We start from the raw sequence: 26,803 nt of genomic DNA on the forward strand, positions 1-26,803 counted from the left end.
ATCACTATTATCATAGCTTTCTCTCCCTTAATTACTGTATGGATAAATTTTGTTGTGAGACATATATATTCTTACACAGTTGGGATGAACTAAAGGATACTTGATCTACGTGCTGTTCATTTTCTATTGTTATAGACACAATATCTTCTGTATGATATGTTGCTCATAGATGTACACATGGACTGATCTATCTACTCATCGTACTGAATGTCTTGCATTCATGAATTGATCCTAGTGAACTTTAATAATATATCTGATCAATTTTGCAATAAAATATACTCGAGCTTAGCAACCTTGAACTCAAGCACAACTCCGCGCGTCTTAAGTTTAACTCATGTGACTTCTTTTCCTCATGGAGGCCGCAGCGACGGATGAAATCGTCCGTTAGATGGAGATCAAGCCGGAGCGATCGTTCGTCAGATGAGCCCAACTCCACCATCGTCGTCACGTGCTGTGAAGGAGGAGCAGCCATCCCCATCGCACTGCGGCGTGAAACGGGAGCCGGCGACCCCACTCCAGCTAGTCAAGGAGGAGCCCAAATTAGATGCCATGTCAAGGAGGATCCCGCGTCCCCCCGCATAACCGCGGCGTCCAGATTGGATGCCGCATGGAGGAGGAGCCAACCGCCGATGCTCAACCGGTACGGCCACATTGACCGGCCCATGTCGCCACCCCGCCACAATCGCCACAGGGAGTTCGTCAAGGACGAGCTGCTGCCCCGCGATCACCGATGTGCGGTGATGCATCCTCCACCACCCTGGAGGCGGCGGTCCCTCGGGCTCGAGGATCGTTGTGTCTGAGGAGGAGTGCGTGGTTAGGCAACAGGCATGGTATGACCGATACATGCTGCCCGCCGATGCGCATTCGCCAAGTCTAACGCGACCCCGGAACGGGTCCATAATGACCCAGACCTTGCCGCCGCGTGGGCCCTCGACCGCTCTATCACCATCGTAGAGACGGCCGCCAGGCGCCGCCGCCGTCTTGACAGCAAGCTCGCAAATATTTGCGAGGAGCGGTCGCTTAGCGACTGCTCTACCAACGCCGGCAGGGGCAGGGCAACTGCCTGAGCTTTAAGGGCGTACTCGGTATTGGCCATGGCCGCCCTCCGCACCGCTCAAGAGGAGGTGAGCGGTAGCGAGTGGCCGGACAAGGCTGCCGCGGCGGACCATCGCCCTTCCGTCGTTGTAGGAACGACGATGGCACAGACGGGGACAACGGTGCGGCAGGGCAGGGCAGCCACACGTATGAGGTGGTTGTTCGGTACAAGTTCTAGGATTTGTTTTCTAGTTTTTAGTTAAGCGATCAAAAATCGGCCTTTCATATAAATTATGTCCGAAATTTAATGAAATTGGTCCAGTTTGATGAAAATTTTCCGATTTGTTTAAATTAGTTTTGAATTATATGCGCCTAGCATTGGATGGTCGGCTACTGCATCCGTGTCTGCGAACTGGTTAGCATTGGAGGTGCCCCTTATATCACTACTCTGGGAAAGCTTCAGATCGCTTGGACCATTGGTTTATGAGATTTATGATTTTGAAATTTTAACTTGAAATTGACTGAATTTTACCAGGATTTCAAAGTTTACAGACATTTGAGAAAATTCAAAAATTGAAAAATACATGCATGTTTTACTAATTTGGGGAAGTTGTAGTTTACTTGAATCATTGGTTTGTGAGATTTATGATTCTAAACCTTCAGCTTCAAAATTTGATCGCCGAAAAGTGAGTCTATCTATCAATTTTGTTAGTTGAAAGATTTTCCCCCTCCGAATATTTTTTTTAACACAGTAATGATAGGGTTTTTTCTTGTTCTTTTTTGAGACTCGAACGATAATGATAGTTTTTTTTTCTTCTGAGAAATGAACGATAATGATAGGTATGTCCAAGGGACAGTGAAATAGGGCTTTTATCGGTCGTGCGTGGGTGCGGTGTGTGGGTCGCTTGCCCATCCAGGCTTCGGGCCTTCTTTGACTCTGCTGATCGTACGGCCACCGATGGGAATCCACGGAATCAGTACTCTGATCGACACCAAACAGCCTTCGCGCAATCACCGCCGCCATCAAACAAATCCACCTCCAAGGAAGCCATGGCCGCCGCCTCCTCCTCCACCGTCCTTGGTCCGTCTCCACTATCCGACGGCGACGGCGAGCGCCACGACCCCCCAAACTGGATCCTCCTGGACGGAAAATAATTCTTTGAAACCAGGTCTCACGCGAGACCTATTCTGATGGATGACACGTGGCATTCACAAATCACAAAGCACCCCCCACCCCCATTTAAAATCAGGGGGGAGAGAGATTAGATGCTTTGTGATTTGTGAATGTCACATGTCATCTATCAGGATGGGTCTCACCTGCTAACCGTTAGATCTGGTCTCATATAATTTTTTTCCCTCCTGGACACCCTGGGCTACATCGCTGAATGCCCCAACGCCACCTTCGCCCAGGGCTCCACCAGCACCGGCCAACGCATCGAGGTGTCCTTCTGCACGGCCCGCCCTCCCCACGTCTCCACTTCTGCGTCCACTGCCCGGGCCTCGGACCCGCCGATTTTTCCTTGGCTCCCACGATCATCAGCGCGGAGGCCTCATCCTCTTCTCCGTGTCCGTCAGCCCTTCCATCCTCTTCAATCCGCGTTACCGTGAGTACTTCCTCTACAAGGCGCACCCTCGGTGCCCGGTGCTGGAGCTTCTTCCCCACCCGTACCCGCACCACTTCCGCGACTAGGAGGTCGCCCTCCTGAGCCTCGGCGACGACGGGGCTGAGTACGCCATTGCCATTCTCACAAGCAGGTGCCTGAAGGTGAGCCTCAAGGAGGATGGTACGCTCAACGAGACGGAGTTCGATCTTTGCCTGTACCGCTCCTGCAAAGCTCAGGAGGGGTGGACATCCAAGGTGGTGTCCGTGGCAGATCCAGTGAGGGACGCGGTGTGCCCTGTGGATTGTGCACCATACCATGAGACAACCAAGGTGATCACGCTCCGGCGTGGCATGGTCTGCTGGGTTGACCTTTGGCGTGGCATCCTCCTCTGCAATGTGCTCGAGGAAAATCCCCTTCTCCTTGACATCCCGCTACCGCTGCCGGCGAGAGGTAACTGGAGACTCTGCCACAAATCCAGCTCATACAAATATCGGGACATCACCGTCAACCCGCTCAAGGATAGCATCAAGCACATTGAGATTGAAGTCTGCCCACCAAGAAACCCTCCTCCTGATGAGTCCTATATGGACTGGTTTCACCAAAAGCGCCGTGACAAACGGTGCAATGCACCTTGTAAGGTTGGAAGGCCAGGACATGGAGCCTATCGACCACCACGGTTCCTTCATGGAATGACTAGCGCCTTGACTGCACCCTCGATGTTGCTGACATCGATGTCCAACCAATCCATTCTAAGCAGCCGCCTAGCCCGAGGAGCATCAGCGACAACCTCACCCAAGGGACGTTACTGCAATGCCTCATCATTGGGTTCCCCACCTTGAGCATGGATGATGATGTTGTGTACATGCTTTCTAAGGCCTGCCCTGCGGACCAGATGGAAGTAGTGATTGTTGTTGATATGAGGAAGAAGGCGCTTCAGGGAGTGGCTAAGCTTGTTACCGGAAAAGATTTCACTGATACACGTATCTGCACCAGTGAAATCTCCAAATATCTTAGGAAAGATGAAGGTAATTTTGCTTACTACTTTCTTTGTGTATGTGTGACTACATGTATGAATTATCTGCTTATCTTAAACCCCCTCCGTCCGAAAAAGCCTGACATGAGACAAGCTTTTTCGGACGGAGGTATGTACTGATGAACCCCCACCGTACCAATGACAATTCATAAAAAATAACTACACCAATGGGTTCTTGGTAAGCATAGTGTGCCTATTGGGAACGTAACAAGCAATAACACCTTTAATAGAGGAGAATGTGAACTGCAAGCAGTATTTAGCCATTGAAACCTTCAATAGAGGAGAATGTGAGTGGCTAATATAAAGAAATGGAAATCAGTGCATCTTGCCACTTTGCAGTTTAATGACTTCGCTCTGCATCAAAACCAAACCAAAACATGATTGAACTTCTTGTTATAGCATTTTCTTAGTGGATTCATTTTTTCTTACCAGTTGAATATATATGTAGCTAGCGCTCTGAAAGTGTTTCGCTTTTGTTTTTGTCCTTTTGTCTTCCAGTGATCAGGTAGAGCCTCAACAAGGTGTTTCTCAGGCAGTGCAGGGACTTGTCCAATTGGATGTGCATTTATACCCTTGAGTCAAATAACTTCATTCAACAACCAGAAAACAATACGGTTGAAAAATAGCTCAGTAATTTTTTTCCAACTATTGTGAATCTCTGTTAGACAATCAGTCCTTGGATGTTGTTGCCTCATCCTACAGGTATACATGCTAGCCAATTGGCCATCATTTTTGCATACTCTAGTTACATAATTAATTCAAATCTAATTAAAGTCTAGGATTTTGAGTTTGGGTTAGATATGATCAAACCATGCATGCTAGCCATTCATTGACGAAAATTTTAGTTGAACTGCTTACTTTACAACGAAATGATGTGTTTATCCAACTATGTTGTCCACCTGTAAATTTGTTGTGGGACATGCTTGATCCTCCACAATTGTTTTAGGATGGTTAAATTTTTCTAACGAGTATTAGATGTGTTTGCTTCGGGTTCCATGGCTGGAGGAGAATGCTGTGCAATATCCAAGTTCGTAACTACAAATGTAGTTAGTTTATTCTGCAACAAGCACCATCTTATCTCTGTGTCTATGCGTGCATGCGTGCCCCCTCTACTCGCTCTTCCATGGTTGTCGTCCAAGTTCAAGTTTGAACTAAAACCATGGCAAGAATTATGGAATGAAGGGAGTAAAAAAAATTCTTGGCAAGAAACTCAAATCGCAATTTCCTCGGATATATATTACTGGTAGTGTACTATTCTTATGTCACTTAATAACCAGGTTAGGCAAACCTTGTTATGATAGGATTGATAGAAATTCCTCTTGTGGTTTCATCTCCATTACAAATTTTCTATTCTCATGTTTTATTTGCATTGTGTCAGGTAATTATCTCCCACATTCATGCATGTGTGGCCAATTCATAATGGCTATGAGTTTAGATCGCTTTTGTGAACAAGGGATTGATCAATACATCCCAAACGGATAAATACAAATAGACTAATTTGTATATTTTGTTCAACAATTGTCTCCGACACCTTCCTCCTAGCTTGAGTATGGATGCTGAAGTTAGCTGGAGTGTGGTGAGCGCGATCTCCACCCGCACTGAAATGAGGTGGTAAAGGGCGCGTATCATAACTAACAAAGACAGGTCCATGCACTCAAACCTTTAGAGACAACAACTGAAATGATAATTTACCGCAACTCTGCAAAATTGATGTTGATGTTATCTTGCACATTAGTTACAGAGTAAATTCAGAGCAAAACAATCGAACACCACCACGTTGTAAAGCACCAATAACTGGACATTTTCATACCGTACCAGTCACTAGCTAATGAACTCTGCGGCATGAGTCACCGCCATTGCCAGTCTCAAGGAAGATGCTGGTGAGCATGGGCAGGTCCATCTTGTTCTCGTGGCTACTTAGGTGTATCCCGGGCGCTCCACAGCATGAGTCCCTGCCACTACCATTCTCAAGAAAGATGCTGGCGAGCATGGGCATGTCCATCTCGCTCTTGTGGATACTTAGGTGGATCCCGGGCACTCTGCGCCTCCTCCTCCCGTCATCCGTAGCGAGTGATCAACTGGCAATGACTTCGCACCCCCGGACAAGTGCCTCCCATGGCACTCCCACCACGCTCATCCCCGTAATGTGGTTCTCCCGAACAACGCAAACCATAACTACCACGGCCTCCCTCCATCCTTCGCTGTGAGTGTGTACATGCATGCGACAAACTGGCAGCGAGCCGCCTCGCCATGGTGAAGGGTTACCGTCCTTTGTCGCGACGGTGAGCTGCCGTGGGGCGGTGGTGAAAGGGAGGTCGATGCTTGGTTGTAGGAAGAAGAAAACTAAGGCAGGGGCGGGCTGGCGATGGTCAACCACCGCCGCAAACCTAGTGTTGCTCGTTGTAGGCGCCGACTTCAGAGAGGGTGCGGGATCGGGCAGCCAAATGAATCGTCTAGGATAGAAAAGGGATGATATGAAATTCCTATTCTATCCCCATTCTATTTTTAGGGAGGCTGGCTTTGCAGGGTCTATAACAGTGAACTACCTAATATACCCTTGAAGCCAGAATTGAAGGAAATATGCCCTAGAGGCAATAATAAAGTTATTATTTATTTCCTTATAATCATGATAAATGTTTATTATTCATGCTAGAATTGTATTAACCGGAAACATAATACATGTGTGAATACATAGACAAACAAAGTGTCACTAGTATGCCTCTACTTGACTAGCTAGTTAATCAAAGATGGTTATGTTTCCTAACCATGAACAATGAGTTGTTATTTGATTAACGAGGTCACATCATTAGTTGAATGATCTGATTGACATGACCCATTCCATTAGCTTAGCACCTGATCGTTTAGTATGTTGCTATTGCTTTCTTCATGACTTATACATGTTCCCATAACTATGAGATTATGCAACTCCCGTTTGCCGGAGGAACACTTTGGGTGCTACCAAACGTCACAACGTAACTGGGTGATTATAAAGGAGCATTACAGGTGTCTCCAAAGGTAGATGTTGGGTTGGCGTATTTCGAGATTAGGATTTGTCACTCCGATTGTCGGAGAGGTATCTCTGGGCCCTCTCGGTAATGCACATCACATAAGCCTTGCAAGCATTGCAACTAATGAGTTAGTTGCGGGATGATGTATTACAGAACGAGTAAAGAGACTTGCCGGTAACGAGATTGAATTAGGTATTGGATACTGATGATCGAATCTCGGGCGAGTAACATACCGATGACAAAGGGAACAACGTATGTTGTTATGCGGTCTGACCGATAAAGATCTTCGTAGAATATGTAGGAGCCAATATGGGCATCCAGGTCCCGCTACTGGTTATTGACCGGAGACGTGTCTCGGCCATGTCTACATTGTTCTCAAACCCGTAGGGTCCGCACGCTTAAGGTTACGATGACAGTTATATTATGAGTTTATGCATTTTGATGTACCGAAGGTTGTTCGGAGTCCCGGATGTGGTCACGGACATGACGAGGAGTCTCGAAATGGTCGAGACGTAAAGATTGATATATTGGAAGCCTATGTTTGGATATCGGAAGTGTTCCGGGTGAAATCGGGATTTTACCGGAGTACCGGGAAGGTTACCGGAACCCCCCGGGAGCTAAATGGGCCATGATGGGCCTTAGTGGAAAAGAGAAGAGGCAGCCCTACATGGGCTTTGCGCCTCCCCCTTCCCCTAGTCCTATTAGGACTAGGAGAGGTGGCCGGCCCCCTCTCTCTCTTTTCCCCCTCCGCGAATCCTATTCCAACTAGGATTGGGGGGGGGGAATCCTACTCCCAGAGGGAGTAGGACTCTCCTGGCGCGCCTCCTATGGCCGGCCAGCCTCCCCCCTCTAGTCCTTTATATACTGAGGCAGAGGCACCCCAGAAACACACAAGTTGATCCACGTGATCTATTCCTTAGCCGTGTGCGGTGCCCCCTGCCACCATATTCCTCGATAATACTGTAGCGGAGTTTAGGCGAAGCCCTGCTGCTGTAGTGCATCAAGATCGTCACCACACTGTCGTGCTGACGGAACTCTTCCCCGACACTTTGCTGGATCGGAGTCCGGAGATCATCATCGAGCTGAACGTGTGCTCGAACTCGGAGGTGCCGTAGTTTCGGTGCTTGATCGGTTGGATCATGAAGACGTACGACTACTTCCTCTACGTTGTGTCAACGCTTCCACAGTCGGTCTGCGTGGGTACGTAGACAACACTCTCCCCTCTCGTTGCTATGCATCACCATGATCTTGCGTGTGCCTCGGAATTTTTTTGAAATTACTACGAAACCCAACAGTGGCATCCGAGCCTAGGTTATTTATGTTGATGTTATATGCACGAGTAGAACACAAGTGAGTTGTGGGTGATATAAGTCATACTGCCTACCAGCATGTCATACTTTGGTTCGGCGGCATTGTTGGACGAGACGACCCGGACCAACCTTATGCGTACGCTTACGCGAGACCGGTTCCCCCGACGTGCTTTGCACACAGGTGGCTTGCGGGCGACTGTCTCCCCAACTTTAGTTGAACCGAGTATGGCTACGCCCGGTCCTTGCGAAGGTTAAAACGGAGTCTATTTGACAAACTATCGTTGTGGTTTTGATGCGTAGGTGAGATTGGTTCTTGCTTAAGCCCGTAGCAGCCACGTAAAACTTGCAACAACTAAGTAGAGGACGTCTAACTTGTTTTTGCAGGGCATGTTGTGATGTGATATGGTCAAGACATGATGCTGAATTTTATTGTATGAGATGATCATGTTTTGTAACCGAGTTATCGGCAACTGGCAGGAGCCTTATGGTTGTCGTTTTATTGTATGCAATGAAATCGCGATGTAATGCTTTACTTTATTACTAAACGGTAGTGATAGTCGTGGAAGCATAAGCTTGGCGAGACGACAACGATGCTACGATGGAGATCAAGGTGTCACGCCGGTGACGATGGTGATCACGACGGTGCTTCGGAGATGGAGATCACAAGCACAAGATGATGATGGCCATATCATATCACTTATATTGATTGCATGTGATGTTTATCCTTTTATGCATCTTATCTTGCTTTGATTGATGGTAGCATAATAAGATGATCTCTCACTAAATTATCAAGAAGTGTTCTCCCTGAGTATGCACCGTTGCGAAAGTTCTTCGTGCTGAGACACCACGTGATGATCGGGTGTGTTAGGTTCTACGTTCAAATACAACGGGTGCAAAACAGTTGCACACGCGGAATACTCAGGTTATACTTGATGAGCCAAGCATATACAGATATGGCCTCGGAACACGGAGACCGAAAGGTCGAGCGTGAATCATATAGTAGATATGATCAACATAACGATGTTCACCATTGAAAACTACTCCATCTCACGTGATGATCGGTTATGGTTTAGTTGATTTGGATCATGTAATCACTTAGAGGATTAGAGGGATGTCTATCTAAGTGGGAGTTCTTTAATTAACTTGATTAATTGAACTTAAATTTATCATGAAACTTAGTACCTGATTAGTATCTTGCTTGTTTATGTTTGATTGTAGATAGATGGCTTGTGCTGTTGTTCCGTTGAATTTTAATGCGTTCCTTGAGAAAGCAAAGTTGAAAGATGATGGTAGCAATTACACGGATTGGGTCCGTAATTTGAGGATTATCCTCATTGCTGCACAGAAGAATTACGTCCTGGAAGCACCGCTGGGTGCCAGGCCTGCTGTAGGAGCAACGCCGGATGTTATGAACGTCTGGCAGAGCAAAGCTGATGACTACTTGATAGTTCAGTGTGCCATGCTTTACGGCTTAGAATCGGGACTTCAACGACGTTTTGAACGTCATGGAGCATATGAGATGTTTCAGGAGTTGAAGTTAATATTTCAAGCAAATGTCCAGATTGAGAGATATGAAGTCTCCAATAAGTTCTATAGCTACAAGATGGAGGAGAACAGTTCTGTCAGTGAGCATATACTCAAAATGTCTGGGTATAATAATCACTTGATTCAATTGGGAGTTAATCTTCCAGATGATAGCGTCATTGACAGAATTCTTCAATCACTGCCACCAAGCTACAAGAGCTTCGTGATGAACTATAATATGCAAGGGATGAACAAGACTATTCCCGAGCTCTTCGCGATGCTGAAAGCTGCGGAGGTAGAAATCAAGAAGGAGCATCAAGTGTTGATGGTCAACAAGACCACTAGTTTCAAGAAAAAGGGCAAAGACAGAAAATAAAACAAGAGAAAAGGAAAAACCCCTCCCCTGGGCCAAGGCCCAGCTGGCCAGGCCAGGCCAGCCCACTCCCCACGTCGCCTCTTCCTCTGTTCACAGAGGGGGTCGTGGGCAGAGCCGATGCCTGCCACGGCACCGGACGACGCCGTGGGGGCCGCACGGCACGCGCCACCCGCCCCCCAGACCCCGCTCGCGCTCTCCCACAGCCTCTCGCTCACCCCTCCCCCTCTCTCTGTTTTGACGGCCGGGCGGGACGTCACCACGCCGTCGTCAAGCCCGCGGCCACCGGCCACCGCTCGCCGCATCGACGAGTTCAGGAGGATCGCCATCGTCGACCTCGTCCATCTAGAGCGTCAAATCGAGCGGAGCCGCACCGATTTGCCGCCATCGATCTCGTCTTCGACATCCTGCACTGACGGCCGCCGTCGTCGATTCGCTCGACCCCCACCGTCCCAGCTCCCGACCACGTCCCCGGCTCCTTGGTGAGCTTCTCCTCCGGATTCCCCCTTCCTCAGCCTTGATTTTGTCGCCGTTTGCCGTCCCGAGCTCATCCGAGTCCGCTTGTACGCGTACGTACGTGCGTGAGTATTTGCTCGCGCTGCTCCTGCTGCCGCCACGCGCGGCCGCGCCGCGCCCGCCTGCGTCTACTGCTGCTCTTGCCGCGCGCCTCCCAACTGCTGCTGCTCGTGGCCGCTGCCTCATGTGTTGCGTTGCTGCCGCTAAAACTCTGTCCTGCTCTGCTAGCTCCGCTGTTGTTGCTGATTGCTGATGCTGCTGCCACTTCCCGGCGCCGGCGTACGCCTCCGCCTGCCTGCGTGTGTGCCCCGTCGTAGCCAGGCCACGCCACGCGCGGCTGGCCGCGCTGTCAACCATGCAGCGCGCCGTGCCCCGCGCTAGCTCGTATGCATGCCGCTGCTGCTCTACTGAATCTACTATTTCTACTACCTACTGTAGCTATTACTAGTTAGCTTTTCTATTTCTACACTGACTAGCCCTCTAAACAGCCCCTAAACTGTGGCTAAACACTGTTAACAGGAGCAAGAATAATATTTCTAGGTAGTACACTTGTCAAAGCTCAAATGTTTCCATTGGACCAAATCAATTTGATGCATGGATTAATTCCTATAAAAATCACAAAATGCTATCTTTTCTAAATAGAGAACAGAATTAACCCCTAGCACTATGTATGCATGTGTTGTGTGTACAGCGCGTGTGTGTGTAGTGCATGTGTGGTGTGTGTGGCCAGCTGTGCCACAGCCGTGTGTGGCCGTTCATGCTAGTTAGGAGTAGTTTAATTAGTAGGAGTAGTAGTTAATTAGTCTAATAGTAGATGACATGTGGATCCCCACTTCTAAATTAACTAGTTAAATAAACCTATTAAAATACTAGTCAATGATAGGTGGACCCCCTCTAATTATCCACTTAAAATAAAATGTTGTATATGTGTCAATGACGCCTGGGCCCGATCTGCAGTTTTGACCAGTTAACAATCAAATAATTGACTGTTGACTAGAGTGTTGACTGAGTCAACTGGACCCTTTGGTCCCACCTGTCATCCATTGTGGCTAGCCCACGATGGGTATAGAAAGTATATCCTGTTTTATTTTTGAAATTATAATAATTCAGAATTAAAAAATCATTTAAAGCTTTAAAATTTAATATAAAGTAAACCGTACCTCAGATGAAAAAACTTTGTACATGAAAGTTGCTCAGAACGACGAGACGAATCCGGATACGCAGTCTGTTCGTCCGTCACATATCCCTAGCATAGCGAACACGGCACCTTTCCCCCCTCCGGCTCCTCTGCCCGAAACGCGAACACCGGGATATTTTCCCGGATGTCATCCCCTTCACCGGTATCACCTACTACCCGCGTTAGGGCACCCTCTAACGCCGTTACTTGTCATGTCAGTCATCACTATGCCATATGCTTGCATTATAATTTATTGTTTCTTCCCCTCTTCTCTCGCTACACCGAGACCGACGCCGCTGCTACCCAGTACGACTACGGTGTGACGACCCCTCTCTCTTGCCAGAGCAACCAGGCAAGCCCCCCCCCCTTGATCACCAGAATATCGCCTACTCTCCTCTATACTGCTTGCATTAGAGTAGTGTAGCATGTTACTGCTTTCGTTATTCCTATCCTGATGCATAGCCTATCCTTGCTACTACTGTTGTTACCATTACTGCTATCCTACTGCTTAGTAATAGGATGCTAGTGTCCATCAGTGGCCCTATACTCTGTCCGTCTTCCATGCTATACTACTGGCCGTGATCACTTCGGGAGGTGAATCACGAGCATATACAATATACTTTGCACAGTTACCTTACCTGTGATAACTGTTCGGAGATGGGGGCTGAAGGGGCAGGTGGCTCCATCCGGTAGAGGTGGGCCTGGGTTCCCCCGACGGCCCCCGACTGTTTTACTTTGAGGCGGAGCGACAGGGCAGGTTGAGACCACCTAGAAGAGAGGTGGGCTGGACCTGGTCGCGTTCGCAGATACTTAACACGTTTAACAAGATATTGGTATTTGATCTGAGTCTGGCCACTGGCTTAATACGCACTAACTATCTACGCGGGGACAGTTATGGGCACTCGACGTCGTGGTATCAGCCGAAGCCTTCGTGACGTCAGCAACGGAGCGGCGCACGCTGATTGGACTGGAACGCCTACTAGGCTAGGTCTGCTTCCGGCCGCCCACGGCAACGTGCAGGTTGTGCTAAGGGCGATGGCCCAGACCCCTGGGGCGCTTAAGGTTTTAGACGGCGTGCTGACCTCTCTGTTGGTCTAGGTGGGCTGCGACGTGTCGATCTTCGAGGCCGGGCCATGACCCAGAAAAGTGTGTCCGCCAAAATGGGATCCGAGCGTGTGGGTTATGTGGTGCACCCCTGCAGGGAAGTTAATCTAATTCGAATAGGCCGTATCTTCGTAACCAGGACGACTTGGAGTTGTACCCTTGACCTTATGACAACTAGAACCGGATACTTAATAAAACACACCCTTCCAAGTGCCAAATTACCACCGGTGATCGCTCTCTCAAGGGCGACGAGGGGAGGATCATCGTTAGGAATTATGCTATGCGATGCTACTTGGAGGACTCAGTCTAACTCTCTTCCTACATGCTGCAAAGACGGAGGCTGCCAGAACCGTTAGTCTCGAAGGACTAGCTATCCCCCTTATTCCGGCTTTCTGGCAGTTCAGTCCACATATGATTCCCTTATCCATTGATACCAATGCAATACCATATGTAGTATAGCTCCTTGCTTGCGAGTACTTTGGATGAGTTACTCACGGGTTGCTTTCTCCCTCTTCCCCCTATCCCTTCTACCTGGTTGTCGCAACCAGATGTTGGAGCCCAGGAGCCAGATGGCCACCTTCGACGATGACTCCTACTACACCGGAGGTGCCTACTACTACGTGATGCCCGCTGACGACAACCAGGTGTAGTTAGGAGGATCCCAGGCAGGAGGCCTGCGCCTCTTTCGATCTGTATCCCAGTTTGTGCTAGCCTTCTTAAGGCAAACTTGTTTAACTTATGTCTGTACTCAGATATTGTTGCTTCCGCTGACTCGTCTATGATCGAGCTCTTGTATTCGAGCCCTCGAGGCCCCTGGCTTGTAATATGATGCTTGTATGACTTATTTTATTTGTAGAGTTGTGTTGTGATATCTTCCCGTGAGTCCCTGGTCTTGATCGTACACGTTTGCGTGTATGATTAGTGTACGATTAAATCAGGGGCATCACAAGTTGGTATCAGAGCCGACTGCCTGTAGGAATTCCCCTTCCACACTCCTTGGCCGAAGTTGAGTCTAGACATTACAAAAACTTTTACTAACATGGCTGTGCGGCCCATGGGCCCACGTCGCCATTGGGTGGTATTAGGATCTTTTACTTCTCGATCTTTACTTCGGGATTCTGAACTCTCTTCTATTCGGGTTAAACGATTTTTACTAAAATCTAACTTTAGGTTCTCGAAAATACTTTCTCTCGGAGAGCCCCTTCAGTCCAGATGATCACCGGCTGCACTAGAAGATTTCGAAGATACTCTCCGATATTCTCTCGAGACCTTGTGTCCGTTGCTTTTGCAATTCCCTTCCACCGAAATATCCCTATGGATAAATACTTACACCTGTCGTTCTTACTTTTATTCCCAGTTGATCTTGTTATTACAAGATAACCCAAAATTCTCTAAAATGTTTCGAGTATACTTTATGCCCACTGCCTTGCAGTTCCTTGCCACCTGAATACCCCTACGGATAATTCTCGCACTTATCGAGTATCCGCTCATCCCCCAGTTGTTCATGTGTTTCACAATGGTCATTGAAATACTATTCGATCCTCCAAAATCCTTAGTAGCTTATTGCTCTGCAATACTTGTCTGCTTGCATGATGGATGCTTTCCATATGTCTGGCAATATTCATTAGTATCCTTAGACACCGTCATTTTGATACCTTTGATTCAACATGAGTGCGAATGCACGCAATCATCAGTTGATCCTTCTAAATTATCTTTCCGGCTCAGACATCATTTTAAACATGAGCTGGTTCTCAACAAATCCAATTGCCGTCGATTGTACCCCTAAGGCTATTCAACTTATCCATCCCTAATCAGAACATTGCTTCTGATCCCTTGAATTGAAAATCATAATTCCTTTGCATTTGTGCTCTGGATTAGTCAGTTGTTTCCATAATCCAATGCCTTTGCATTGTTACTTCCTCTGGTTGTGTGCCGATGCGCACGTCGGCTCTGTTATGGACCGGCAGATCCTTTAATGGATTTTATCCGACAGCGTCCTTCATATTCAATAACCTTGTGAGCCTTCCCTCGGATACATAATGCCTTTTGTAAATGGTATCATCTACTTTCTCAACCTTGCTCTACTTTCGAGCTTGTAATATTTACTCTTGAAACTTGTGGTATATGTTTCTAAGAAGCCCCTATGGGTTGAACATATGCCTTCTCTAAACTGTGTGAACTCGAAAGCTTTCGCGAGTCATACACCTCTGGTATTTTGCCAGATAAAATTTCAAACACTACAACTTCTTCGAAAGTGAGAAGTGAATGAAAGGTTATGCATTGGAGAAGTGGGAGTCGACCTTGAACTTTGTGTTCATGCCCATGGACACGATGTAGATCTTATCATTTAAAGCTTCTCCTAAATTAAATTATTCCTTTGGTATAAGTTCATCTTATATCCGGGATCTGGCCTTTTGCAATCGTGGTTCCAACCATGTTCTCTTTTAAATACCATTTCGCGTGCAAGTTTAAGCGCTTGTCTTCTGTAGAGCAATACCCCAGTCCAACCTCTACTTTGACCTGTCATCGAGTATTACCCCCTCTGGTATCTCGAGATTATCACGGAACTGCATAACTTCTTATGAGTTCTTCTTCAAGTATTATTTGACTTTCGCTGCATCATCATTTGACTTGATGTCATCGCCAACCGATTGCATCTTCATGAAATTTCTCGACAAATGTGTCGTGGTCATCATCAACATCCTGAGCTCTTCCAAGAATTATATCAAATTCTTGATGAGAAATACCATCCTCGCCCCTCAATGGTTTGTGTTATCTCCCGACCACTTTATTGCCTTCCGTTAAACACAAAATCATTCGTGTTTTGTGTTATACCTTGAGATCCTTGCTATCCAGCATTTGCTCTTCTTTACCTTGGAATATTACCACCTTTTATGTCAAGAATGTCGTGGTAATTTTACCACCTCTTGAGAATTCTTGATATAGTAATATCTCTCGCCTTTTGCGTTCATTTCTTGGTCTCCGTGTTAATTCTAACCGGAATACCGACAAATGGTCTGTGATGTGTAAATTCTAAACTTCTAGCAACCCTATTTTCTTTGAAGTTATTGGTCTACAGTTCCATTCTAAGTCTATTGCTTATTGAATCATCATTCGAACATTGATCGTGCTACCTAGTCCAGATTCCTGGGTGCACCCTTCTATCATTGTTCAGTTGTGTATGTTTCCCTCGAGCATACATCATTATATCATTTGATCCGACAAATGATATTTCCTTGTTCACATAATTGTGGAAATCAAATCCTTTGGAAATCTCGATGATTTGTTGCTGAGCCTATCAGCCACCTCATCCTCTCCTTGGTTTAATGATGAACTCCTGTTGCGGAACTCGCTTCCATAGTTCAATTCCCGAGAATCTTAAAATGTCATCTTGACAATTTGTGTTGCACTTTCTTCTCAGGTATCCTGAAATCTGAGTTATCCTAACACCATTCAGATCTGAATCTCAGTCAGATATGATGGTTGGAACATATTTCCAAGAGTTATAACATTGGTCTTTATGTGACCCAGTAAGGTGATGTCGTGCCTAGCACACCTGTCCCGAGGACCTATCATTATAGTTTCCTTTTTAACAAGGTTAACCATTCTTCCATGAGGAAATTGTAAGACTTATTCTACAAGTTATTCCTGATGGATCCTTTGTGTTTCCAAAGTCTGATCTTCACAGGATGACCATGTCAATGCTATCTCGAAGCATGTCTATGGTACTCTGAATTTCAACAAGAACATTTGAAGCCCAATGCTAAATGTTTCCTGCTCTATTATCCAAACACCGTTGTATGGATAATGTCATGAAAATCTCTCTCCCCTACCTAAAGAGTTTTCTACGTTATATCCTGTCATGGATATCATGCTCAGCTTGTCCTTGAGAAGGATATACCCTTGAAATATGTTGAAATATGTGTTTAAACACATTTTTCTTTCCATTGTTCTGATTAAATAGGATAGACACTTTTCCCTTTCCATTGGTTTGTTTAAACCCTTTCTATGATCTATAAGATATAAGCAGTAATAATTCCCTGCTTGTGCAAACACCTTGGTGTACAACTCTGTCAGTAAGACCCTGTTGCTATTGTTGATGACATTCCGGTAGCCACCGATGGATGAGAACTTTGCCTATTGGTCCGCCTCGTTTCGACGAGCAGGAAAATGGTTCTCTTCGTCCCTCGCCCTTGGTACCGACGTTGTTGCCGACATAATCGACGGGCCACCCTCTGACATGCCTTGCTTACATGATCGTGCAAGACGTCACCCCTCTTCCTACTTTTAACCCACATGGTGGACCCATAACCCACAGTTCCACAGGATCGAAACCTGACTCACCTGTACAATCCTGTTTCTAATGGTTATTCCCATGCTTGGCTTTGTATTTAACTCACGGGCCACCTTCCTAGTGCTCTATTCTGGTATCAGACGCTATACTTACTCTCGCTGCTCTGAACCCCTTTCTCACTCTGGTTCGGACTTCGAGCAACTATCTATCTGCTTGGAACCTCTTATTGTACCTTCGAACCTCACTCTCGATGTGTTTTATTTGTTCAACTCGAGAGGTACTCATATACTCATTCATGGGTTAATCCCAGATTATTACCCTTATAGCATTCTGTCGTTGCCGATCTACCCCGTTACCTATTCGTAAGTACGATGAAGATCCCGAAGAAAGGATGTCGACTTCATCATGATGACCGGCAGCAAAGGAATGAAGACATCAATGTAATGGATCGACCTCTTCGAGAAGAGCAACTATGACCGAGAAGAATCGTTAGAATTTCGTAACCAGAACTTTCCCCCTTACTCCCGGTCCTAAATCTCGGGACGAGATTTCTTGTAGTGGAGGAGAATTGTGACGCCCGGATAATTAAGCTACACTAATTCCCTGCTAATGATGCCACGTCACCAGGGTTACTGTTGTTAACCTCACGTTAGTTCAAAAACGGATTCAAAATTCTAATTCAAAATATGGCAAACCACAAAAGTTTTCGAACATCAAAACTAAATTGTTCGGGTTGTGTCAAATAATGCATAAGTAATTATGATGGAGGACCACGTTTTTATAAAGTGTTTAAATGCTCTAATATAAATAAAATAGGATCAATCAAAATGATTTAAATGCCATTACTAATTAATAAAGTATCAAACTAAATTATATGGGGACTAGACTTTTGGTGGCAGTGCAACTTATTGCATAGTATTTATATGTCAAGGCTCCACTATTTACAAAAGTCATTTGGTTCAACTTTTAAATGGAAAACAGAAGGTAATTAAAAGAGACAAAAAAAAGAAAAGGGTAAAATAGAAAATAAAACAAGAGAAAAGGAAAACCCCCTCCCCTGGGCCAAGGCCCAGCTGGCCAGGCTAGGCCAGCCCACTCCCCACGTCGCCTCCTCCTCTGTTCACAGAGGGGGTCGTGGGCAGAGCCGATGCCCGCCACGGCACCGACCGACGTCGTGGCGGCCATCCGGCCGGCGACCCCGGCCTACAAGACCCCGGTGCCCCTCCCTCTAACCCTAGCCCCCGACCCCCTCGCTCGCGCTCTCCCCACAGCCTCTCGCTCACCCCTCCCCCTCTCTCTGTTTTGACGGCCGGGCGGGACGTCACCACGCCGTCGTCAAGCCCGCGGCCACCGGCCACCGCTCGCCGCACCGACGAGTTCAGGAGGATCGCCATCGTCGACCTCGTCCATCTAGAGCGTCAAATCGAGCGGAGCCGCACCGATTTGCCGCCATCGATCTCGTCTACGACATCCTGCACCGACGACCGCCGTCGTCGATTCGCTCGACCCCGACCGTCCCCAGCCTCCCCGACCACGTCCCCGGCTCCTTGGTGAGCTTCTCCTCCGGATTCCCCCTTCCTCAGCCTTGATTTGGTCGCCGTTTGCCGTCCCGAGCTCATCCGAGTCCGCTTGTACGCGTACGTACGTGCGTGAGTATTTGCTCGCACTGCTCCTGCTGCCGCCACGCGCGGCCGCGCCGCGCCCGCCTGCGTCTACTGCTGCTCTTGCCGCGCGCCTCCCAACTGCTGCTGCTCGTGGCCGCTGCCTCATGTGTTGCCGTTGCTGCCGCTAAAACTCTGTTCCTGCTCCCTGCTAGCTCCGCTGTTGTTGCTGATTTGCTGATGCTGCTGCCACTTCCCGCGCCGGCGTACGCCTCCGCCCGCCTGCGTGTGTGCCCCGTCGTAGCCAGGCCACGCCCACGCGCGGCTGCCGCCGCTTGTCACCATGCAGCGCCGTGCCCCGCGCCTAGCTCGTATGCATGCCGCTGCTGCTCTACTGAATCTACTATTGCTACTACCCACTGTAGCTATTACTAGTTAGCTTTTCTATTTCTACACTGACTAGCCCTCTAAACAGCCCCTAAACTGTGGCTAAACACTGTTAACAGGAGCAAGAATAATATTTCTAGGTAGTACACTTGTCAAAGCTCAAATGTTTCCATTGGACCAAATCAATTTGATGCATGGATTAATTCCTATAAAAATCACAAAATGCTATCTTTTCTAAATAGAGAACAGAATTAACCCCTAGCACTATGTATGCATGTGTTGTGTGTACAGCGCGTGTGTGTGTAGTGCATGTGTGGTGTGTGTGGCCAGCTGTGCCACAGCCGTGTGTGGCCGGTCATGCTAGTTAGGAGTAGTTTAATTAGTAGGAGTAGTAGTTAATTAGTCTAATAGTAGATGACATGTGGATCCCCACTTCTAAATTAACTAGTTAAATAAACCTATTAAAATACTAGTCAATGATAGGTGGACCCCCTCTAATTATCCACTTAAACGAAAATGTTGTATATGTGTCAATGACGCCTGGGCCCGATCTGCAGTTTTGACCAGTTAACAATCAAATAATTGACTGTTGACTAGAGTGTTGACTGAGTCAACTGGACCCCTTGGTCCCACCTGTCATCCACTGTGGCTAGCCCACGATGGGTATAGAAAGTATATCCTGTTTTATTTTTGAATTATAATAAATTCAGAATTAAAAAAATCATTTAAAGCTTTAAAATTTAATATAAAGTAAACCGTACCTCAGATGAAAAAACTTTGTACATGAAAGTTGCTCAGAACGACGAGACGAATCCGGATACGCAGTCTGTTCGTCCGTCACATATCCCTAGCATAGCGAACATGCAACTTTCCCCCTCCGGCTCCTCTGCCCGAAAACGCGAAACACCGGGGATATTTTCCCGGATGTCATCCCCCTTCACCGGTATCACCTACTACCGCGTTAGGGCACCTCTAACGCCGTTACTTGTCATGTCATGCATCACTATGCATATGCTTGCATTATATTTATTGTTTCTTCCCCCTCTTCTCTCGCTAGACACCGAGACCGACGCCGCTGCTACCCAGTACGACTACGGTGTTGACGACCCCTCTCTCTTGCCAGAGCAACCAGGCAAGCCCCCCCCCCTGATCACCAGATATCGCCTACTCTCCTCTATACTGCTTGCATTAGAGTAGTGTAGCATGTTACTGCTTTCCGTTATTCCTATCCTGATGCATAGCCTATCCTTGCTACTACTGTTGTTACCATTACCTGCTATCCTACTGCTTAGTATAGGATGCTAGTGTTCCATCAGTGGCCCTACACTCTTGTCCGTCTGCCATGCTATACTACTGGGCCGTGATCACTTCGGGAGGTGATCACGAGCATATACAATATACTTTGCACAGTTACCTTACCTGTGATACTGTTCGGAGATGGGGGCTGAAGGGGCAGGTGGCTCCATCCCGGTAGAGGTGGGCCTGGGTTCCCGACGGCCCCCGACTGTTACTTTGAGGCGGAGCGACAGGGCAGGTTGAGACCACCTAGGAGAGAGGTGGGCCTGGACCTGGTCGGCGTTCGCAGATACTTAACACGTTTAACAAGATATTGGTATTTGATCTGAGTCTGGCCACTGGCTTATACGCACTAACTATCTACGCGGGGACAGTTATGGGCACTCGACGTCGTGGTATCAGCCGAAGCCTTCGTGACGTCAGCAACGGAGCGGCGCACGCTGGATTGGACTGGAACGCCTACTAGGCTAGGTCTGCTTCCGGCCGCCCACGCAACGTGCAGGTGTGCTAAGGGCGATGGGCCCAGACCCCTGGGCGCTTAGGTTTAGACCGGCGTGCTGACCTCTCTGTTGGTCTAGGTGGGGCTGCGACGTGTCGATCTTCCGAGGCCGGGCATGACCCAGAAAAGTGTGTCCGGCCAAATGGGATCGAGCGTGTTGGGTTATGTGGTGCACCCCTGCAGGGAAGTTAATCTATTCGAATAGCCGTGATCTTCGGTAACAGGACGACTTGGAGTTGTACCTTGACCTTATGACAACTAGAACCGGATACTTAATAAAACACACCCTTCCAAGTGCCAAATACCACCGGTGATCGCTCTCTCACAGGGCGACGAGGGGAGGATCATCGGTTAGGATTATGCTATGCGATGCTACTTGGAGGACTTCAGTCTACTCTCTTCTACATGCTGCAAGACGGAGGCTGCCAGAACCGTAGTCTTCGAAAGGACTAGCTATCCCCCCCTTATTCCGGCTTTCTGCAGTTCAGTCCACATATGATTCCCTTAATCCATTTGATACCAATGCATACATATGTAGTATAGCTCCTTGCTTGCGAGTACTTTGGATGAGTACTCACGGTTGCTTTCTCCCTCTTCCCCCCCTATCCCTTCTACCTGGTTGTCGCAACCAGATGTTGGAGCCCAGGAGCCAGATGCCACCTTCGACGATGACTCCTACTACACCGGAGGTGCCTACTACTACGTGATGCCCGCTGACGACAACCAGGTGTAGTTAGGAGGATCCCAGGCAGGAGGCCTGCGCCTCTTTCGATCTGTATCCCAGTTTGTGCTAGCCTTCTTAAGGCAAACTTGTTTAACTTATGTCTGTACTCAGATATTGTTGCTTCCGCTGACTCGTCTATGATCGAGCTCTTGTATTCGAGCCCTCGAGGCCCCTGGCTTGTAATATGATGCTTGTATGACTTATTTTATTTGTAGAGTTGTGTTGTGATATCTTGCCGTGAGTCCCTGATCTTGATCGTACACGTTTGCGTGTATGATTAGTGTACGATTAAATCGGGGGCGTCACACCTCTAGTCCTTTATATACTGAGGCAGAGGCACCCCAGAAACACATAAGTTGATCCACGTGATCTATTCCTTAGCCGTGTGCGGTGCCCCCTGCCACCATATTCCTCGATAATACTGTAGCGGAGTTTAGGCGAAGCCCTGCTGCTGTAGTGCATCAAGATCGTCACCACACCGTCGTGCTGACGGAACTCTTCTCCGACACTTTGCTGGATCGGAGTCCGGGGATCATCATCGAGCTGAACGTGTGCTCGAACTCGGAGGTGCCGTAGTTTCGGTGCTTGATTGGTTGGATCGTGAAGACGTACGACTACTTCCTCTACGTTGTGTCAACGCTTCCGCAGTCGGTCTGCGTGGGTACGTAGACAACACTCTCCCCTCTCGTTGCTATGCATCACCATGATCTTGCGTGTGCGTAGGAATTTTTTTGAAATTACTACGAAACCCAACAAGAATATACTACCGGAATTCGGATGTAGTATTGTTTTGCTCTCCCTTGAAACATGCATGGTCTAGGGATGTGTCCAGTGAGTACAAGTAGGGTCTTGTCTATCTGGGGTCACTACTAGGAAAACCCTTACCAGTAGCGCTGGTTTTTGAGCTACCGGTAGCGCGGGCACCAGCTTTACTGCTACGGCGCTACAGCTATTTTGTAGCAGTAACGCTTGTTTAAACCAGCGCTACTGCTATCTGTATCTAGCAGTAGTGCGCCTCTGTCCATCGCTACTGCTAATACTAGTAGCGTGGCCCTTCAAAACAATGCTACTGGTAAGCAGTGCTGCTACTACTCCAATACCCCACGCTACTGCTAGTATTTTCTTTTTTTATGTTGCTGTATTCGTATTTTTACAGTTTTTATACAGTTACAACATACACATACACTGGAACTATATGAAAAAGGAATGTCTCATCATCATCATCGAAGTGGTACAACATAGTCTCATCATATCAACATAGTCTCAACACAAATGATGTCGATCTCATCATCATCTCGAAATAGCGATACAAGTTAATGATCACATGTCTCTTACATTGTCACCGTAGTCACATGTTTCATCATCTACCTAAACTAAGACATAAACGATAAGAGCGATCACGATGATCAAAAGCGGTATGATGTAGTAGTTTTTGCGGCGACGCTGGTTCTGAATCCCCTGTTGTGCTATGAATCTCAAGTAACTAGCTTCGGCTTCCGCTCTGCTATCAAACCCTTTCTGGCTTCCGCCGAAGAAGCCAGAGACTTGGGCCTGACACTCTGGCCACTCATCATACACACCCGGAACATGCCCTACATACATGGCATACCACTTCCTCGCCATCGTTGATCTATATACCTGTCAGAGATGCACATATATATACCATGAAGTGAATTCAACAAAACAGTTATGAAATAGAAGCAACATATATAGTAAACATAGTTAACAAATTTCATCGTATCGAAAGTAATTAACTAGAGCACGGCACCATACATCTAATAGTTTCATCGTACTGAGAGATTCGAAGTTTCGTCGTACATAAAGTAACAAGTAACTAAACAGACACATTGTTTTTACGCAGTGCACTCTTCCCATCTGTCCATATCCGGAAGGGTGTCACCAAGCTTAGTGAAATGCGTCATGTCCTAACGCTGTAGGGCAATGCGGGTTCGGACGTCAGCTCGCGATATTGGGCCGCCGTAGAACATCCCATTCTCTTTGAGGACATCTTTGATGATGATGGACGCAATTTCCTGTTGGATCCGGTAGAAATCATTTCGAAGTCGATTATCCGGCACGACTCCAAAGTATTCGGCCCATCTCTGGATATGGGTATCGGATGAAGATTTCATGCAAAGTGATTGCACATCCCTTCTGTACTCCATCATTAGATGGATGACGTAGAATCCATCATTCTCACTTCTTGCCGGTTGCTGGATGCAACAGAAGTCAGTCTTGTGGCTGAAACAAAGCCCGGCCTTATTTGTTTTTTTGCATTAGACGTAGCCACCCCGCATGCTAAAGCCCAGTATAGGTTTGTCCAGAACATACTTTATGTGTGTGTAATCTTTCTTCTGTATGTTCTTCGACGGGTCCAAATATAGAGCGCGGGAGTAACGCGGTAAAGAACAATGAGAACGGCAAGACACCTGAGGGAGTCCTGGATTAGGGGGTCTCCGGATAGCCGGACTATCTCCATTGGCCGGACTATTAGACTATGAAGATGCAAGATTGAAGACTTCGTCTCGTGTCCGGATGGGACTCTACTTGGCGTGGAAGGCAAGCTAGGCAATATGTATATGGATATCTCCTCCTTTGTAACCGACCTTGTGTAACCCTAACCCTCTCCGGTGTCTATATAAACCGAAGGATTTTAGTCCGTAGGACAACATACAATCATACCATAGGCTAGCTTCTAGGGTTTAGCCTCTCCGATCTCGTGGTAGATCTACTCTTGTAACACCCATATCATCAATATTAATCAAGCAGGATGTAGGGTTTTACCTCCATCGAGAGGGCCCGAACCTGGGTAAAATTTCGTGTCCCTTGCCTCCTGTTACCATCCGGCCTAGATGCACAGTTCGGGACCCCCTACCCAAGATCCGCCGGTTTTGACACCGACATTGGTGCTTTCATTGAGAGCTCCGCTGTGCCGTCGCCACCAGGAAGGATGTCTCGTCCCGTCTTTAAAGACGGCACTATCGCTGAGGGAGCTCTGGCTATCGGCCAAACTCTCCGGTTAGGTGGTTTTCTTATGACCGCCTATTCGGCCGCTGCGCCGACGATGACTTCTCGTGTCATCGAAAGCAATCTTCACGTCAACTTGGAACTCGCCGAGCAGTTAGATCCAATGGAGCTCTCTTCCCTGAAAGAGCTCTTGGATCGCATCGCCGCCCCGGGAGTCGCTATAGACTACGATCAGATTGGGTCTCAACCCGATCTGAGAGAAATTAACTCTCCCTAGGTCACCCATCATGTTGCAGTGGTGGAAGAACAATGCGGCAACCCTTCATCCATCTTAAGGACTAGCTATGTCCGGATTCCCGATCCCTCCAAGCCGGATACCCGCGGAGGGGAGGATGTCACTCAAAGCCTGAACCCAGAATCAGGCAGCGGGCTAGATTTACCGAAAAACGTCCAAGAATCCAAGCTTTCGAGTTCGGAAACTCCTTGGCCACCGAGCCTCAGATTGGGTGAGGATTCGGATTCAATTCCACCCACCCACCCAAACATACGCGATTTATCCCAAATTAGGCAAGAGCCCGAAGAAACAGTACACCATTACTGGGCCAGATTCCTCCTGGTCAAGAACAACATAAAGGACTGCCGCGTGGAAGACGCAATTTTATTCTTCTGCAATAATTGCACGGACAAGGGAATCCTCAACGCCATAAGTCGTCGCGAAATTACACGCTTTGCCGACTTGGTGTCCATAGTACGAAAGTACTGTGCGATGGAAAGTGCCTGGAAAAGCGAAATAAAATTTTGGGATAATCCGGCCCTGAATACAAACCCAGTCCGAAATAAAAGGGTGCATTATCACAATACACCAGGGTTAACTACCAAAAAGCAAAAGCCCTCTACGGGGCAAGGAACCGTTCTGGAGGGATGGCTCAACGGACCCTGCAAAATTCATAGTACAACAGATGCGATACCAACGCACAGCCTTAGAGCATGCTGGATACTCCGGCAGGTGGCCAAAAGTGGCGAGGATCTACTCCTCCAAAAAACCATAGAGCACCACCCCGAGGACAACAATACGGTCTTAACGGTCTTTGAGACCTTCGCATCAAATAATAGACGGAAGCGAACACTCCGCAGCATGTCCGAAATCTGCCACATAGCAGAAACAAATCCTTGGAGCGACACGACTATTACCTTCAATGCCAGTGACAAACCTAAATTCCGAATAGCCCGAGTACTAGCCGCACTGGTCCTCAGTCCAATCATGGACGGCTTTCGACTCACCAAGGTACTCATGGACGGCGGCAGCGGATTAAACCTCATCTATGAGGAAACTCTTCAAAAGATGGAAATAGACTGGAGCCGCATTAAGCAAAGCAGCACAACCTTTAGAGGAATCATCCCAGTCGGGAAGCACGCTGCGCTGGAAAAATCACACTAGACGTGGTATTCGGCACGCCGGATAATTACAGGTCTGAAGAAATTACATTCCAAGTGGCCCCGTTCAGCAGCGGATACCACGCTCTATTAGGGCGGGAGGCGTTTACAATCTTCCAAGCCATACCTCATTACGGGTACATGAAGCTCAAAATGCCCGGGCCCAACGGAATCATCACTCTTGCTAGTGATCCGGACATAGCACTCCGTGCCGAAAATAAGACAGCCGCACTGGCCCTTGAGGCACTTCCGAAGCCCTAGCGGCCGAAGAACTAATTGCGCTGCGCTCCACGGTGAACAGGGACGACGTGATACTCGATAAAAGATCCAGGTCCACCTCCTTTAAGCCGGCGGACGAAATAGTCAAATTCTAAGTCCATCCAACGGACCCTACAAAAACAGCTTCCATCGGGGCACAATTAAACCCTGATGTCGACACCGCACTGTGAGAGTTCCTATGCGAGAACTGGGACATTTTTGCCTGGCACCCTTCAGACATGCTAGGAATACCACGCAGGCTGGCTGAACACAGCCTAAATATCCTAAAAGGATTCAAGCCAGTCAAACAGGCTCTTCGATGTTTCTCCGAGCCTAAAAGACAAGCCATGGGAGAGGAACTAGCCAAGCTATTGGAGGCCGGATTCATCAGAGACATAAAACATCCGGACTGGTTAGCAAACCTGGTGATGGTACCAAAGAAGGACAAATCCTGGCGCTTGTGCGTCGATTTTAAGGACCTTAATAAGGCCTGCCCAAAGGATCCCTTCCCCCTCCCCCGCATCGATCAAATCATCGATGCTACCGCAGGACACGATTCATTGTGTTTCCTCGACGCATACTCCGGCTACCATCAAATCAAAATGGCAGAGCCAAACCAAGCCGCAACGGCATTCATCACACCATACAGCCCATTCTGC

The sequence above is a fragment of the Triticum urartu genome, chromosome 7, assembly GCF_003073215.2.
Source record: "Triticum urartu cultivar G1812 chromosome 7, Tu2.1, whole genome shotgun sequence".
Lineage (NCBI taxonomy): Eukaryota > Viridiplantae > Streptophyta > Magnoliopsida > Poales > Poaceae > Triticum > Triticum urartu.